The sequence below is a fragment of the Mirounga leonina genome, unplaced genomic scaffold (assembly GCF_011800145.1).
Source record: "Mirounga leonina isolate KUSES-001 unplaced genomic scaffold, KU_Mleo_1.0 Mir_151, whole genome shotgun sequence".
Lineage (NCBI taxonomy): Eukaryota > Metazoa > Chordata > Mammalia > Carnivora > Phocidae > Mirounga > Mirounga leonina.
In genome coordinates, this window is record NW_023270377.1 from 62,033,479 (window position 1) to 62,049,301 (window position 15,823).

The 15,823-nt window shown below is 42.4% G+C and overlaps 1 protein-coding gene across 4 annotated transcripts in view; it reads right to left on the reverse strand.

The window, feature by feature from the left end:
• The window catches only part of CERS6 (ceramide synthase 6), a 311,203-nt gene that overhangs the window by 192,000 nt on the left and 103,380 nt on the right, over window positions 1-15,823 (reverse strand). The window lies entirely within an intron of this gene.

Here is a 15,823-nt window from a genome sequence, read left to right on the forward strand (position 1 = left end):
GGGAACCTGATGTTGGGGCTTGATCCCAGGACTCTGGGATCATGACCTGAGCTGAAGGCAGACGCTTAACGACTGAGCCACCCAGGCGCCCCCTCAGCAGTTACTTCTTACCAAAGCATAACATGCAAGGACAGGGCTAAATAAGAATTGGTAAGGCCATGGGGAACCAATCAGGCCAGTTTCAAACCTTTGTAGGCCCTAGTTTGGAGGCTTCACCTTAAAGCATATTAATTAAGCATATTATCTTGTACCCACACCCCGTATATTAAAGTTTTGCCTGTTAAAATTTTTAGTAACTTTTACGACTCAGCTTAAGGGGCTGGCAGAATGTATAACATAGTTGAAGTTGTATGATGGATATATGGAGATTCATTACACTATTCTCTCTTCTTTAGTGCATATGTTAAAATTTTGATAGTAAGGAGTTGAAATTAACTGAAAAAATTATTTTCTTGCTAGTGAGATTAAAAGTTTGTTATATTTGCACATAATTTTTTATTTGATCAGATTAAATTAAATCAGGTCTTGCAGACATTTAATTAAACATTTAATAATATTAGGTAAAAAAAGGATTTTACTTGAAATAATTATCAGAGGCATAGATTACTTTTTAAGTATCAAAAAAGTTACACTCATGGGGTTTTATGAAAATGCATCCCTTACAGTTTTTGATTTGCTTATTTGATTGTCCTCCTAATGAATTCCTTATTTTTAAAGGAGTAAACTTGGATCTGAAAGACGTAATGGGGATGTGATGTGCATATAAAGAGAAAAAACGAGCAAAGAAAAAAAACACACTGCTTTTTTCCCCCCTCTCTCTTCTCTCTTATTTATATGCAGATTTAGAAAACTGGCTGGCTAGCTGCAGGCATATCTGGATGTGTTTCTTAAAATTAAAAGCATAAATTAAATAAAAATATCTAATGCAACAAATCATCCAAAAACTCAAGAGAAATCCATGTGGCAGCTTAAGAATCTTCAGCATGTGGTACAGAATTTCTTAGGACAGAAGGGAGTCTGGAATGGAACATCATCCAATTTAATAAGAATTTACTACCTCAGCAGCTCACAGGATAATGAACTAAAAGATACAATAGTGCTTATTAAAAGATGGGGACATTTTCCTTAACGGTGACCACAGGCAAAGTAGGCTCCATGGGTCAGTTTTGTCCTCTCAGTCTTTCCAAAGTTGCAGACTGGCTGAAGGATATGAGTGACTTGCACTTCTCCCCTTGGAAACATCTCCCGTAAACAATGAATGTGGAAATGATAAAGAATGAGCAAATGCTTACTGGCTGTCTTAGCTCTGGCTGTTCTAAAAAAATATCATAGACTGGGGGGCTTAAACAACAGACATTTATTTCTCACAGTTCTGGAGGCTGGGAAGTCCAAGATCAAAGTGCCAACACATTCAGTTTTCACTCAAGAACCCGTTCCTCACTTGCAGACGGCTGTCACCTGGCTGTGTGCTCACGTGGGCTCTTAGTGTGAGCACGAGAGAGAGAGAGAGAGAGAGAGAGAGAGAGAGAGACAGAGAGAACACTCTGGTGTCTCCTCCTCTTCTTCTAAGGGCGCTGATCCCATCACACAGGTACCACCCCCATGACTGACTGCATCGAAACCTTACTATCTCCCAAAGGCCCCACCTCCAAATACCATCACACTGGGGCTTAGGGCTTCAACATACACGTTTTGGAGGGACATGATCCTTCAGTTCATAACACTGGTTAACACCAGTTGCAGTCTGGTCTGACACATGCCTGAGGCAAGGATCTAAACCTTTGCTTTTAGCTTAGTTTTCCTTTAAGGAGCCTTTCACTGCATTGCGAAGGCTGATCCCAAACCAGCAAATTTAATTTTTTTAAGATTTTATTTATTTATTTGAGAGAGAGAGAGAGAATGAATTGGGGGAGCAGGAGAGGGAGAAGCAGACTCCCTGCTGAGCAGGGAGCCCAATGCAGGGCTTGATCCCAGGACCCCGGGTTCATGACCTCAGGTGAAGGCAGACGCTTAACTGACTGAGCCACCCAGGTGCCCCCCAAACCAGCAACTTTTTGATTAGAGAGGGCAACCTATGGGTGACCACACTCTCCTGACACTTCATTCTTAAAAAAGGCAATCTACTCACGCCCCTTACTGCCCTCACTGCCTGCCACCCCACATGCAGATAAACACACTCCAGCCAGAGGAATTAACAAATACACCTCCAGACAATTATTTCACACTTTTTCTTCTCTCCTCAAAATTCTGATACCTCCCGCTCCCTCACTGCTCTCTGCTGATTACCCTGTTTCCTATTTCACTAAGATGAAAGAAGCCATCTCTGGACTTGCCACAAGCTCTCAATGTGACTCTACTTACCTGTATCCTGTCCCAGGTCCTCTGGCTTCCCTCCTGTGGCCGCAGAGAGCAGTCCATGCTCCCATCCAAGGCATCTGGGACACATGCACTACATCCCAGCTGCTGCCGTGTAGGCAAGGATAGAGCTCTTACCTCTCCCCTCTCTCACATCTTCAACTTCCCCCGTTCCGCTGGATCGTCAGTATACAAACATGCCAAAATTGTTCCCTTTTTAAAAAAATCTTTCACTTCACATTCCTCCTCCAATTACCACCCTTCCTCCAAAACACCATTTTACAATACACTTCTTGAGAGTCCCATACTTCAATTTCTTTCCTCCCATTTTCTTTTGACCCTTCTTAGATGGAGGTTTCACAGCCATCCAAACTGCTCTTGTCAAAGACGCCGGTGACTTCTGTGACACCAATAACCACATCCACAGGTCACTTCGCAGTGCTCAACTTACAAGACCCATCAGTAGTGTTCAACACTGCTGATCGTTAACACCTTCTCTAGGCCTCCTCCTACTCGTGTGCCCCTCCTTCACCATCCCTTTATCAGCCCCTTTCCACTCTGCCATCTCGAACACGAGCATACCATGAGGCTCAGTCCTCTGTCATCCTCTCTGCTTACCCTCCCGCTCTTGCTGACCTCACAGTCTCAGGGCTCTACATGCCACCTCTTCACTGACAATTGCCACATTTATAGCTGTGGCCTTGTCCATGAACTCCCTATTTATACAACCAGCTGTCTATGACACCCCTGCCCATTGGCACCAAATAGATATCTCCAAGTTGACATGCCCAATATTCAGACCCTAACCTTGTTCCCAAACCTGTTCCTCCCTCCCTGCCTCAACTCAGTAAATTGCAACTCCTTCCTTCTAACTTCTCAGGCCAGAAACATGAAGGTCATCCTTGAAACCTCGCTTTCTCTCACACCAAACCACCAACCTCTCAGCATCTTTGAAGTAAATCCTATCTGAAACTTACACAGAAGGAATATTAAAGCAAGTATGATGTAATGGTAACAACTGCTGAATCTAGGTGAAGTCTATATAGGATTTCTTTATACTATTCTTGAAACTTCTCTGTAAGGTTAAAATTATTTCAGACTAATGAGGCTAACGTGAAAGAGAAAGATTTGAGAGACATAACAAGGAAATACAATGAATGAATTGTGATTGGATTCTATCTGGAAAGAATTACAGATATAAAAGACATCTCAGGGAAGGCAACTGCGGAAATCTGAATAGGAACTACGTATTAATTCGTTATGATAATGGCATTCTGTTTATGTAAGAGAACAACCTGATTTTCTGGAGATTTATGCTGAAGTGAAAGTCTCATAACTCTATAATTTACTTTGAAATGGTTCAGCAAAAAAGTCATAGGTAAATATGTTGAATGTTGATGAATATATGGGTATTCACTAAACTATTGTTTTCCTTTTTTATGTTAGAAATTTTTCAAAATTAAAAGTTTTTTAAAAATCTTGAACCTGAACTCTTCTCATTATTTCCACTACCACCATTTTGGTTCAAGTCGCCAAGAACTCTCCCCTGGATTATTTCAGGAGCTTTCTGCCTGGTTTCCAGTGCCTGCTTTTACCTCCCCACAATCCAGGCTAAACACTTCAGCCAGTGTGAACCTGTTAGGATGTGAATCAACCACATCACTCCTCAGTCCAAAATGCCCCAGTAGTTCCATTCTCAGAGTAAAACACCCAGTCTTTCCAGGGGTCTACAGGGCTCTGTACAATCTGGTCACCCCCTTACCTCACCTTCTACTCCCCCACCCCACCCTGCCCCCCCCAACCCCAGACACCAGAGACCTCCCACATGCCAGATGCACTCCTCCTCAAGGTATTTGCAATTGCTTCTCCTCTCCTGCATGAGGTTTCCTCACCTCCCGCACGCCTTGGTTCAAACACCATGTCCTCAGGAATGACTTACTTCCCTGACAACCCATAAATGCTCATAACCCACAGATACTCCTGATCTTTCTTTCAGCTGAATTTTCCTCATAGTACGAGGAGCCAACTGCTGTCCTATATATTTTACTTATTTGTCTACTATCTCCTCACCAATGAAATGTAAACTATGTCTCAAGGACTTAAAGGAGTGCCTGGCATACAGTAGGCGCTCAAAATACAATTGGGCAATATATGAAACAAAGATGTGGCCAACAACCCCTAGAAAGTCATTAGCCCTAAAATATGTGTTAATTCACCCTAAAAACATTTACTGGGTACCTTCCACATGTAGTGACAATCCTAGACACCGGGTATTCAAACAGAAGTAAGATGTTTTCTTTGCACTGAAGAACTTGATAGGCTAGCAGATAAAAAGAAATGTAAGTGGAGCGCCTGGGTGGCTCAGTCGGTTAAGCATCCGACTCTTGATTTAGGCTCAGGTCATGATCTCAGGGCTGTGAGACTGAGCCCCACGTTGGGCTCTACACTGAGCGTGAAGCCTGCTTAAGATTCTCTCTCCCCCTCTGCCCCTCCCCCTGCTTGTGCACACACTCTCTCAAAAAAAAAAGAAATATAAGTAAGAGAGTTGAACTCTTACTGTTATAATTAAAGGGGTACACAAAAGTGGGACTTGTCAGTTCTACTTGGAGAAAATGAGATGGGAGTATGTCCTCGTCATGGAGTAGCTGAAGCCACACAAGCGATAATGATCTGTTTCCAGGTCTGCTCTGCATCAGACACTAAGCACGGTGCCTGGCATAAATGTGACACTTAATAAATGCCTATAGTTTGCTGAATGAAGCTGACCAAAGTCTTGATGGATGAGCGGCAATCTGTCAAGTCAGTAAGGCAGCAGGAAAGGTACCGGGACTGGGGGTAGGGGTTTGTAGGTGGTGACAGCATGAGCAAAGGCCAAGGGGCAAGAACAAGCATGGCACTACCAGCTAGCAGTACAAGCCATTTTTATAAATCCTCATGAAATTCTTAAAAAAGCTAAAACTTGTTCAAAAGTGAATCCGTGCAGAGGAGCTCCTTCTTTGCTTCAGTGATAATTATAGTGCTACCACTAATGATCATTAGTATAATAGCTAACATTTATTAAAGCATGAATGCCCTATATGTTCAGAACAATGTTATGGCCCCACTTTTCAACCTGAAGTACTATTTTGACTAGTTAAGTTTCAAGAAACTGAGTCTGAGCAAGTTGGTAAGTGGTAGAGACAGGCAGGTAGGGCTGGGCCCCTAGACTGCTATGCCGGCTGGCCTTGTGTGCCCTGACTCCTTTGCCTAAGATCTGAACCTCCTAGTTCCACCACAAGGGCCTTATCCTCCTGTTCTAGACAAATAAGACTATGGTTTCAAAGTATACCCTACTTTAAAAGTCATAAAGCCAGAAAGCCATGTTCTTATTCCAACCAGCAAGAAGCTTTTCTTTAAAGAAAGTCAAGAACTAGATATTAAAATGATGAGTTTTAGTTCCTTCAGCAAGAGCCATCACATCACACCTACCAAGTAATTATATCTTCAGATATTTGGGGATTTATAGAAATAAAGCCTTGGGTAAAACACATGGTGGTAGTGTGGTACCGTAGGGTATTAAGAAAACTTGGAATGATATTATTTCACTAGGCAGGGGAATTCAATTCATTTTGCCAGCCTCTGGCACACAGAAATTCAAATTGATCTAAAGTAATTACTTCTCCTGAGTTCTTACAATGTGGGTAGGCATATCCTAGGTGCTTTAAAATAATTACTTTATTTAATTGTTATAACAACTCTGTCAGGTTTTTAAGATTATTAGCCCTGTTTTATAGTTATGGAAACTGAGGTTTAGAGGGTGAAGGAAAGAGATACTGTCATTTATCCGTCAAGGAAAGAGGTCCTAGGGTGCCTAGGCAGTTCAGTTGGTTAAGCATCCGACTCTTGGTTTTGGCTCAGGTCATGACCTCAGGGTCATGAGATCGAGCCCCAACCCGAGTTGGGCTCCATGCTCAGCAAGGAGTCTGCTAGAGAATCTCTTCTTCTCCCTCTCCCTCTGCCCCTCCCCGGCACACGCATGCATTCTCTCCCTCTCTCTCTCTCTAAAAAAATAAATAAATCTTAAAAAAAAGGAAAGAGGTCCTAATTTCCATCTAGTATCTGATACAGAACCCAGCGTGTAGTAAATGCTCAAAAAAATGTTTACTGAACCACCTAAATACTGGGAAGAAACAGAAGTAAGAACACTTAAATCCATGAAGCAAGAAAAGCTTTTAGATTTTATTACACCAAAGGTTTAGCCAGGATTCATGTGAACCCTTCATAATTTAAGATAAAACAGTATTTTATTTTGAATCAATCAAATAGAAATGATACACACAGGTACAAGTCCTATTTCAGAATTAAATAAGAATGAAAATCAGTTCAAGTTGGATGCATTTCCACAACTAAAATTCATAATGAGAGAGAAACTATTCACTGAGAACCACCATCTCAATGGGTAACAGAAGAAAAACACGAGCGTCCACTGAAAACATCGTGTAAAGAGCAACTTTGGAGGAAATTCTGTATGTGGCTACTTCTTGAGATCTGTACGGGCTTATTAACTAGAGCTACATGTGCAGCCTGGAGTTTCTCAGACCTCACCAATCATAGCATGGACCACAATCCCCACACACCGAGAATGTCTTACTGGGAACAGTATCCCAGCCTTCAAGTCACTGGGTTGGACCTGATGTATCTGGAAAGCACTTACACTCTTTCCACCCCTCCAGCCCCTCACCTATCCCAGTCCCTGCCCTCCCACCCACAGAGAAGAAAGGGAGACAGAAAAAAAAGATCACTGATGGCTCTGGATGAAAGCTGGATTCACCAAATAACCTTACGTGGAGCACCAACTAAGGTTCCCCATAGTAAGGAATTTGCATGCACAGTGACTCTCCTAGCACCCAGAACAGAAATAAACGCAGTGAGGCTTAATGATACACGCTTCAAGGTAGGAAGTTCTGGCAGAATCCCAGTACGAGATGGTCACTTTGTTATTCCGTGGATATCACCAAATACTGTTCTTTTGAAAGATAAAAATTCTATAAATAAAATTCAATATTTTTTATACCTCAATATTAATTCTGTCCCCACATCCATGCATTCGCAAGATGCTGTTTACATCAGTCAATTCTTATTTATCTCAACTTTGGTTTTGCTAACCCATAAGTACTCATTACAATACAATGACTCAGTCCGGTCCCCAGGGAGAGCTAGATGTGTCTGTAGCTCTTTTCTAAATTGTTGTGCTTTTCCCCTTCCTACGCTCTTATCAGAGAACAGCAATTTTGTCCTTTTTACCTTTAAATACCCCAGTACCCAGTCCCTACCACATAAACGTCTTCTGACCATTTGGGAAATTGAGGTGAATTAAGTCCTGTGAGTGCATGATTTTTTCTGAATTTTCTGGGACAATCTTGATTTCTAATATTCAATTGCTCCAAACCATATAAGCACATTCATGCTTTTCTGACTGCATGTCCTGATTTGTGTTTTTAATGTTGGACCTTGATTGCAGAGTGCTGAGTCAGTGGCATGCTACCAGTTATCATGGATCCCACACCCTAATTTTTTCCTCTGCAAAATATGACACAGTTGATATAGCTAATAGTGAGGTGATAAAGTAATGTGATTTTCTTTCCTTTTCTTTTGGATGTTTAAGTTTTGCACATTTGTATGGGAGGTGGGAAAGCAAAGGGGAGAGGTCATTATGCTGATTCTATGCACTACATTAGCCTCTTCAGGAGACAAGATAAAAGCTGGAAGACAGACATCATGAGAAACAGAAGGTGCCTGCTCAAAATCATCTCTATTACATATCTAATCAATGAGAGATTTACATTCAATGAGCAAATTTTCTTTCAACAAAAAAATTAAAGGGTTCAAACTGAGTCATACATTGGTATAACACGCTGGTAATAAGAGCCAATTCCATTCGTCAATGAGCCAAGCCCTTAGTAAACATGAGATTTTTGTGAATGCAGGCAAAGCGAGGACATTTTCGAGCAAAAGGTCGGATGGTCCTCGGTATGTAGACAGGAGAGCATAGGAGGAGATGCCCAGGGCCTGCACTTGGCAATAGGGCTAGAGCTGCCTCTTGGCTTCCCCTGTCCTATTCACCACTCATGCTGACTGGACTTCCTCAAGCCTGCCTTGCTCTCCAGGCAATTTCCACTCCCCGGGGCAGCCTTTGGCATCCTCATTCTCTTTCTCTACCTGGCCAATGTAATCATCCTCAAAAATTCAGCAGGGTCACCTCCACCAGAAGGCCCTCCCTCCCACCTTGATTTTCCTAGGATTATTTGAAAGACATCAAACTTGAGCTGCTTCTTAATTAAATTCAGCCCTCCGTCCCTAGAGGTTCAATCCAATCCCTAATCTAAATAATTGTTTCATTCAGGAGACATTTATTGGGGTCTTAACAAAGCACCAGGCATTGAGCTCACCGGTGGGGATAAAAAGATGAATAAGATAGTCCCAATAGTCAAGGTGCTGGACAGTTTAATAGCAGAGGGAAATGCAAACAGTGAAAATCACAAGTCTCCGAGTGAAGGGCTCTAGCAGAGAATAATTAGGAGTGCAACTGGTGTGCCAACAAGACAGCAAGGGAATTTAATTCCAGTCTTTCACAAACTGAAGGGGGAAAGGAAGGGAAAAGAGACGATGATGAAAATACCCAAGTGCCCCTTTTCTATATTTGCTCTGAATGTGCTAACATGTAATGTTGCTGAGCTTCCTCCCACAAGTCCCTGGGTTGGGGCAAGCCTGGGTACAAATCCCAGCTCTGTCACTTATTAGCTAAGTGGCACTGAGTCACTCACTCTACCTCACTTTGCTTCAGTTTTTTCATTCTTTCTCCCTGCTTGGGTTCTGGGTCACTTACCAGTATTAGGTGCCCACTATACCTGCCAGAAGACTAGTTGTTATATGATCATACAGAAGGTGAAGATATGCAATTTTATTACATCTGTGGCTAAATATAGGAGTATTCAGAGCCCTGAAGGATTAAGTGATATGTCCAAGTCTTGTGCGCTCACCTTTAATGCCAACTCTGCGGCTAGCCTTGACCTGTGGATCCCGATGCACCCTGTGCATGAAGCTGTACCGATGGCCTCATTCTCACCGTATACTCGGCAGAACAATAACAGTAGCAGTCCCCTTCTACACAGTTGAGCCCTAAGAGCAATATATAGCCTCCCATCAGCCGGCAACTGCTAAGAGATGGTAGAGAGGCAAAATAAGAAATACTGACCAAATTGAAAGAGATTTTTCTAAAATACTTTAATTCTCTCAAATCATGACAGCCCTATAGACAATGCCAGCAGCTCAACTTGCATTGAAAATGAAAGTAATTGGCCCTAATTGCTTTTAGCTAAGTTTCCAATCTCATAGAGGGCTCATTAATGAATTTAGATCTGGGACTCTCTAAGACCTGCTTCCCCAAAAATCTGCCCAAATCTTCCAAAAGGGGGAATAGCTATGCCTCCCATTGCTTTGTCCAAGTGCCCACCCCCCCCGCCACATCTTACACACAAACACCTTCACCCCTGTATTAGTAAGTGCTGTATTCAAATATCAGGAGTCATGTGCAATGGACCAAGTTTTAAGAGTCAAATTAGTAATGGTTGAGAATTCTATTAAGCCTCCTGTCCACCCTTTGACAAGGGCTGTGACCCTCACAAGCTAATCCCAGAAGGGTGAATAGTCAGGAGGAAGCAGAAGGCACCTGCCCCTGTAATAGCAGGAGGTGGGAGGAAGGGAGGCAGGGAGGAGTAAAAGAAGAACAGAAAGAGAGGGCAAAGCAGACTGGACTTCCAAGAGGGAGCAACAATGTGCTTCCTTCTCAAACAATCTAAAATATGGTTCTCCTGATGGCATATTAAGATACAAGACCCAGAAAACCCCACAGCTGAGGCAATAAGGGAAAGGCTCTAGAAAAGAACCTCATCAATTGAGTATCACAGGTTATATCTACCTATCTAAGGTCCCGAACAACTTTACTAATATGCAGAATCAATGGCCCCTGTGAGTCCCACAAGGTCAGAAACTGTTTCTTACTCGGGGCGCCTGGGTGGCTCAGTCGGTTGAGCGTCTGCCTTTGGCTCAGGTCATGATCTCAGGGTGCTGGGATCATGCTCCGCATCGGGCTCCCTGCTCAGCGGAGAGTCTGCTTCTCCCTCTCCCTCTGCCTCTCCTCCTGCTTGTGTGCTTTCTTTCTCTGTGTCAAATAAATAAATAAAATCTTAAAAAAAAAAAAAAAGGAAACTGTTGCTTACTCAACTTTGCAAACCTAGTTGAAAGGGAAACGGGCACTAAGAGATGCACATTTAGTCCTCAGAATGACCCGATAAATGGCAGTTATTTCTCCTTCACAAGAGGCGTCTGGGACCTAGCAAAGTTAAATTTCTTGCTAAGAGTTAAAGAGCTTGAGTCTGGACATGAACCAGGCACACTTGATTCCCAATCTCAGATCTGTTCTAGACCAATTGCCTCTGTAGCCCCTTCACCTGCACAAGGGAGGTAACCAATAAATATTACATTTAGCAGCAAACTCACACCCAGAAGCCATGGTGGCCTCCTCAGGCTGATGGGACCCTCCTGGCCCTCACAGAGGTGGTTTCACTCAAGCCAGCACCGCTCTGCTCCAGGCTTTGTTCCTCTCTCCCCACTGGGAGGGGCAAGCTGCGTCTTCCTCAGAATCACCCGGGCAGATTTTAAATCTCTGCGGTTCAAAGACGCTCACGGCATGTTCTGACATTTCTCATGCAGTGCTTCAAAAGCCTTGGGCTTCTAGTGGCACAGCGGGCATCACTCCCTGCTGAAGTAGGACACCTTCCCTCATCCACTTCTGCCACGTCGCTACACGGCAGCAAGCCAAAGGCTCTGCCATCCTGAACTCAGGTGGCTTTTGCATCTTTTTTGTGTGTGGAGGTGAAGCCCAAGCTGACAGTCCGGTGAGTCCACAGGAGGCGGCCTCCTCGGAATTCCACAGAATGGAAAGGCTTCATTCTGAATTAAGAACCTGCTCTCCCTGAGTCTTCTCGAAGCCCTCTTCCCAGAACAACAAACACCAGAGCCGCCTCTACCAGGGAGCATGCCAATAGCTCCGCCATTGCATGGTTATGGCAGGCGACCAGCTTTTGTTCCTGCTCCTGTTACACCAACTTGACTAACGATAGACAACACAGTGGTGTTGATGGTAGCTCACATTTACGACCCCCTTCTGCGTGAGACACCTTTCTAAACACATCCTATGTTAACACATGTGGTCTTCTCAGCGACCCTATGGGGTGGGCACTACCAATATGCCCATCTTACAGATAAAGAAACTGAAGCTGAGGAAGGCCAAATAGCTCTCCCAAATATCCCACAGACTCTTCTGAGAGGGAAGACTCGAACTCCGACTGCCTGGCTCCAGAGCTCACCCCCTACACCACTACCCTGTGCTGTCAGTCCCCCTGTAAAAGGCTGGTTGTGAAACCATGAATATCTTGTCACTGTTAGGTGAGCATAGCACAAATTTTATATTGGCTTATGTGTGATTTCACCTGCTAGAAACACTGGGTGAATGCAGAAATGTGCTGAGTTAACCTGAGCCTATAGGAAATACAAAATACACACACACACACACACACACACACACACACCCTCTCAAACATCCCCACTTTACCTCAGTTCACATATTATGGGACATATCCACCTGGTGTCACAGCTTTCTCTCAAATTTCAGATTCCCCCTCCTTCTACCATCACAGAAACTTAAGAGCTGTAACTCTTGCAATGCTCCTATGGGCTGAACTGCATCCTCCCAAAGTTCTTAAGTTGAAACTCTAACCCCCAATGTGACTATATTTGAAAATATGGCTTTTATGGAAGCAATTCAGGTTAAATGAGGGTATAAGGGTGGGGTCCTATTCCAGTATGACAGGTGTCCTAATAAGAAGAGGAAGGGGCACTGAAGATAAACATGCACAGAGGAAAGACTCTGTGAGAGCAGAAAGAGAAGGCCACTGTATGCAAGCCAAGGAATGAAGCCTCAGGAGAAACCAACCCGGAGACACTTTGATCTTGGGCTGCCAGCCTCTAGCGCTGTGAGAGAGAAATTTCTGTTTTGTAAGATGCCCAGTATACGGCAGCTCGCCCAATACACCAACACCAAATTCCAAGCAAACTTCGAGTCTTTTTCAAGGTAAAATACCCTATTTGTTATAGTCTTTATGTATTTCTTAACTACTTAATGTGCTGTTTTTATTAGGTCCCCATCTTTTTTTGAATGCCTCTGATGAAGTTTTTGAGTGTTGTGCCCTGACTCATTTTTCTCATAAGCCCTGTGTTGTATTGTGTTGTTGTACAATTTTGCAGCGTGGCAATTTTTAGGAATGTGTATGTCATGTTACAGCACAACTGACTATACAAAGGGAATCATGACTTATAGATCCTAAAGGTAAAGCATAAAACATAATGTTCCTATAGCCTTCTTTAGGCACTCTGAGGCAGTTTCTATAAAGAAATCCCAAGAAGGGCAGACACCAAGCTTACATACACAGCATGTATGTATATTTGTGTGGGCACATGTACAGAATATAATCCTAATAAGTAGTAAAAGCTAAAGTATTTATTTCTGGGTGGTAGGCTTTGGAGTGTTTTTTTCCCCCCCAAATTTAGGAACATTATGTGCACCTTTACACATACTCTATAATTCAAAGTTGATTGTAATGATTTTCATGATTTTGTTCTAAAAGCAGAAATAACTTTTAAAATAGATTAAACAACAGAGAAATGCCATATAGATTCAAAAATGGCAGACAAGAATTAAATAAGAACATGAGGCTTAATAAATTCAGTTATTCCTCAGTATACTCTGTCCTTTTCATCTCCATCCAACTCCATGTTTAATAAAATTCTTGGAAAAATTATCTACAGAGCCTTGAGAAATTTAGGATTTAAAGAAAACTGACTAGCTGTACCTAATATGCAGCCAGCTTGACCAAGGTTTGGCCTGTCTGGTATTTTTAGCAAAAATCTGCTTTCTTTAATTAGCCAGCACACATGAATGAGAGGCCTAGCCATTTGCCATCAAGGACTGTGAGAGGCTTGGTCTGAATGGAAAACCTGAGTTCACACGTCACAGATGGCAGGTCTGGAGTAGAAAGAGGGAAAAGGTTTCAAAAGCTTACCCAAGGCAAAAGAGCAGACTGTCTATAACACAGTTCATCAATCTTCAGAATTTTTGGAGCAGAAGTAATACTATCTTGAGAATACTAACAACTTCAAAGAGGGCCTGATTGAGCTAAATGCAACCGCACAGCATCCATGTGCCAGGAATATTAGAGATGGGCATACTAATTACAGAACTGTTCTAATGCTTCTATTATATGGCAACACTCTGTGCAGTGGATGACTGTGCCATGTGCTCTAAGACCACGTTCGCTTTCCTGAAGCTCTGAACGAACTGCTAACAGTACTGTAATCCCAAAGCAGGGTTTAGCAAGCTAGAGCCCACTTGCCAAATCCAGGCTGCCATCTGTTTTTGTACAACCCGTGAGTTAAGAATAGCTTTTAAATTTTTAAATGGTTGAAAAAAATTTAAAGAATGCTTCATGACATATGAAAATAATAAATTCAAATTTCAGTATCCATTAATAAAGTTTTATTGGAACACAGCCACATACATTTACTTTGTCTATGGCTGTTTTTGTGCTACAACAGCAGAGTTATAACTGCAACAAGGTTCCTGTGGTCTAAAATATTTACTTTCTGGCCATTGGCAGGAAAAGTCTGCTGACCCCTGGTCCAAAGTTTAAACTGACCTGAATACAACTGACAGATTTAAAACCATTTAAAATAGTCAAGAAGTGTCTTGAACACCAAGACATTCACTGATTCAATCAAATCTGAACAATAACTTGGCCTGTAACTATGTACTTGGATGACAGAAGCTGTTCGTTGGTCTAGGGACTATTCTGAATTAATGAGAAACAACCACCATCATCACAATAGCAGCAAAACAACTCAATCCTGTGCTTTTCAAGAATTAAGAGGTTGGGGTGCCCAGGTGACTTGATTTTGGCTCAGGTCATGATCTCGGGGTCCTGGGATCCAGCCCCATGTGGGGCTCTGTGCTCAGCAGGGCATCTGCTGGAGATTCTCTCTCTCCCTCTCCCTCTGCCTCTCCCGTTCACTCATGCTCTCCCTCTTTCTCTAAAAAAAAAAAAAAAATTAATTTTTTAAAAACTAAGAGGCTGTATTCCAATTTTATGATTAATTTTTTCCAGACTCATGATCAACATGAACTCATTGCTGAGCATGTATGATAGTACTGAAAACATGAAGATGCCATTTTTCTAGAAGATAATACTTTCTTATTCTCTCCTTCAAAAACTGCGTATGTCTGCAGGGGAACTTTGGTAGTAACTCTGGTAGTAAATAATGCTCACGTCGTGATCTGATGATGAAAACAATCAAAACTGAATTTTCTCTTTGGCAAAATTTTGTCCTTCACCACAGTGTGGAACAAATAGAAGATTCTAAAGCAGTTTACAAATATTCAGTCAGTTCTCTTTTGCAAACAGGTGACTCGGTTATGACAACTTGTTGAATATATTCACCACACATTTCCTCAGATCAAAGATTGATCTGAAATAAAGGGATATGAGACTCTGCTTTTTCCCTGTGCAGCCCTGCTCTTCTCCCCCTCAATTACTAGGATCCACTTTCTTATTGAGGTCACAAGACAGCATTGCTGACATGTCCAAGTAAAAAGCTACCAAATAAAAAAGCAGTGACTGAGTGGTAGCATGAGGACAATGGGTTAAACCACTCATTTCTCACTGCTGAGTTATCCTTAGTTCAATGGAATCACAAATTAGGATCACGGGGGCTTCTTTGCACAAATAAAGTTACAGTTTCAAAAGGTGCCCGGATTTTGGTCAGTCTGCTGCCACTGAACAGAAGCATCCAAATCTGGCAGCATTTGAGGGTAGTTGCAATCGGTCTCAACTCTAAAATGAAATTCCTAAAGAAAAGACAATCTTGGGTCCTCGTCTTACAACAAGGTTCCATATGAGCAAATGCCAATCCACATAAATTAGTACTAATCTATAAAGTGTAATACTCCTTGCCCTATATCTTCAGGTTATCATGTGGGAGATTTATCTGTCCAGTCAGGTGGAGACTGCTTAAACGAAAGCCCTATATAATATTCCCTCCCAAGCATGTGCTATTAAACGCACTGCACAATATTTAAAAATGAGCAACCCATGCAGGGTATAAATGAGAAGGAAGCCATTTATTCTGAAAACTTATCTCTGCCCTTTCCTGTTTCATCCTGCGGGTATTTTTTTTTATTGCAGATATTATTTACCTTACTATTATCCTGATGCAACTGTTGGAGGGGGAGAGGCAAAACTTCAGCAGCTTCAAAGCATGATTCCCCTAGTTAAATGGCTCCCATTTAGAAACAGATCCTCTGAAAATGTATCACGGG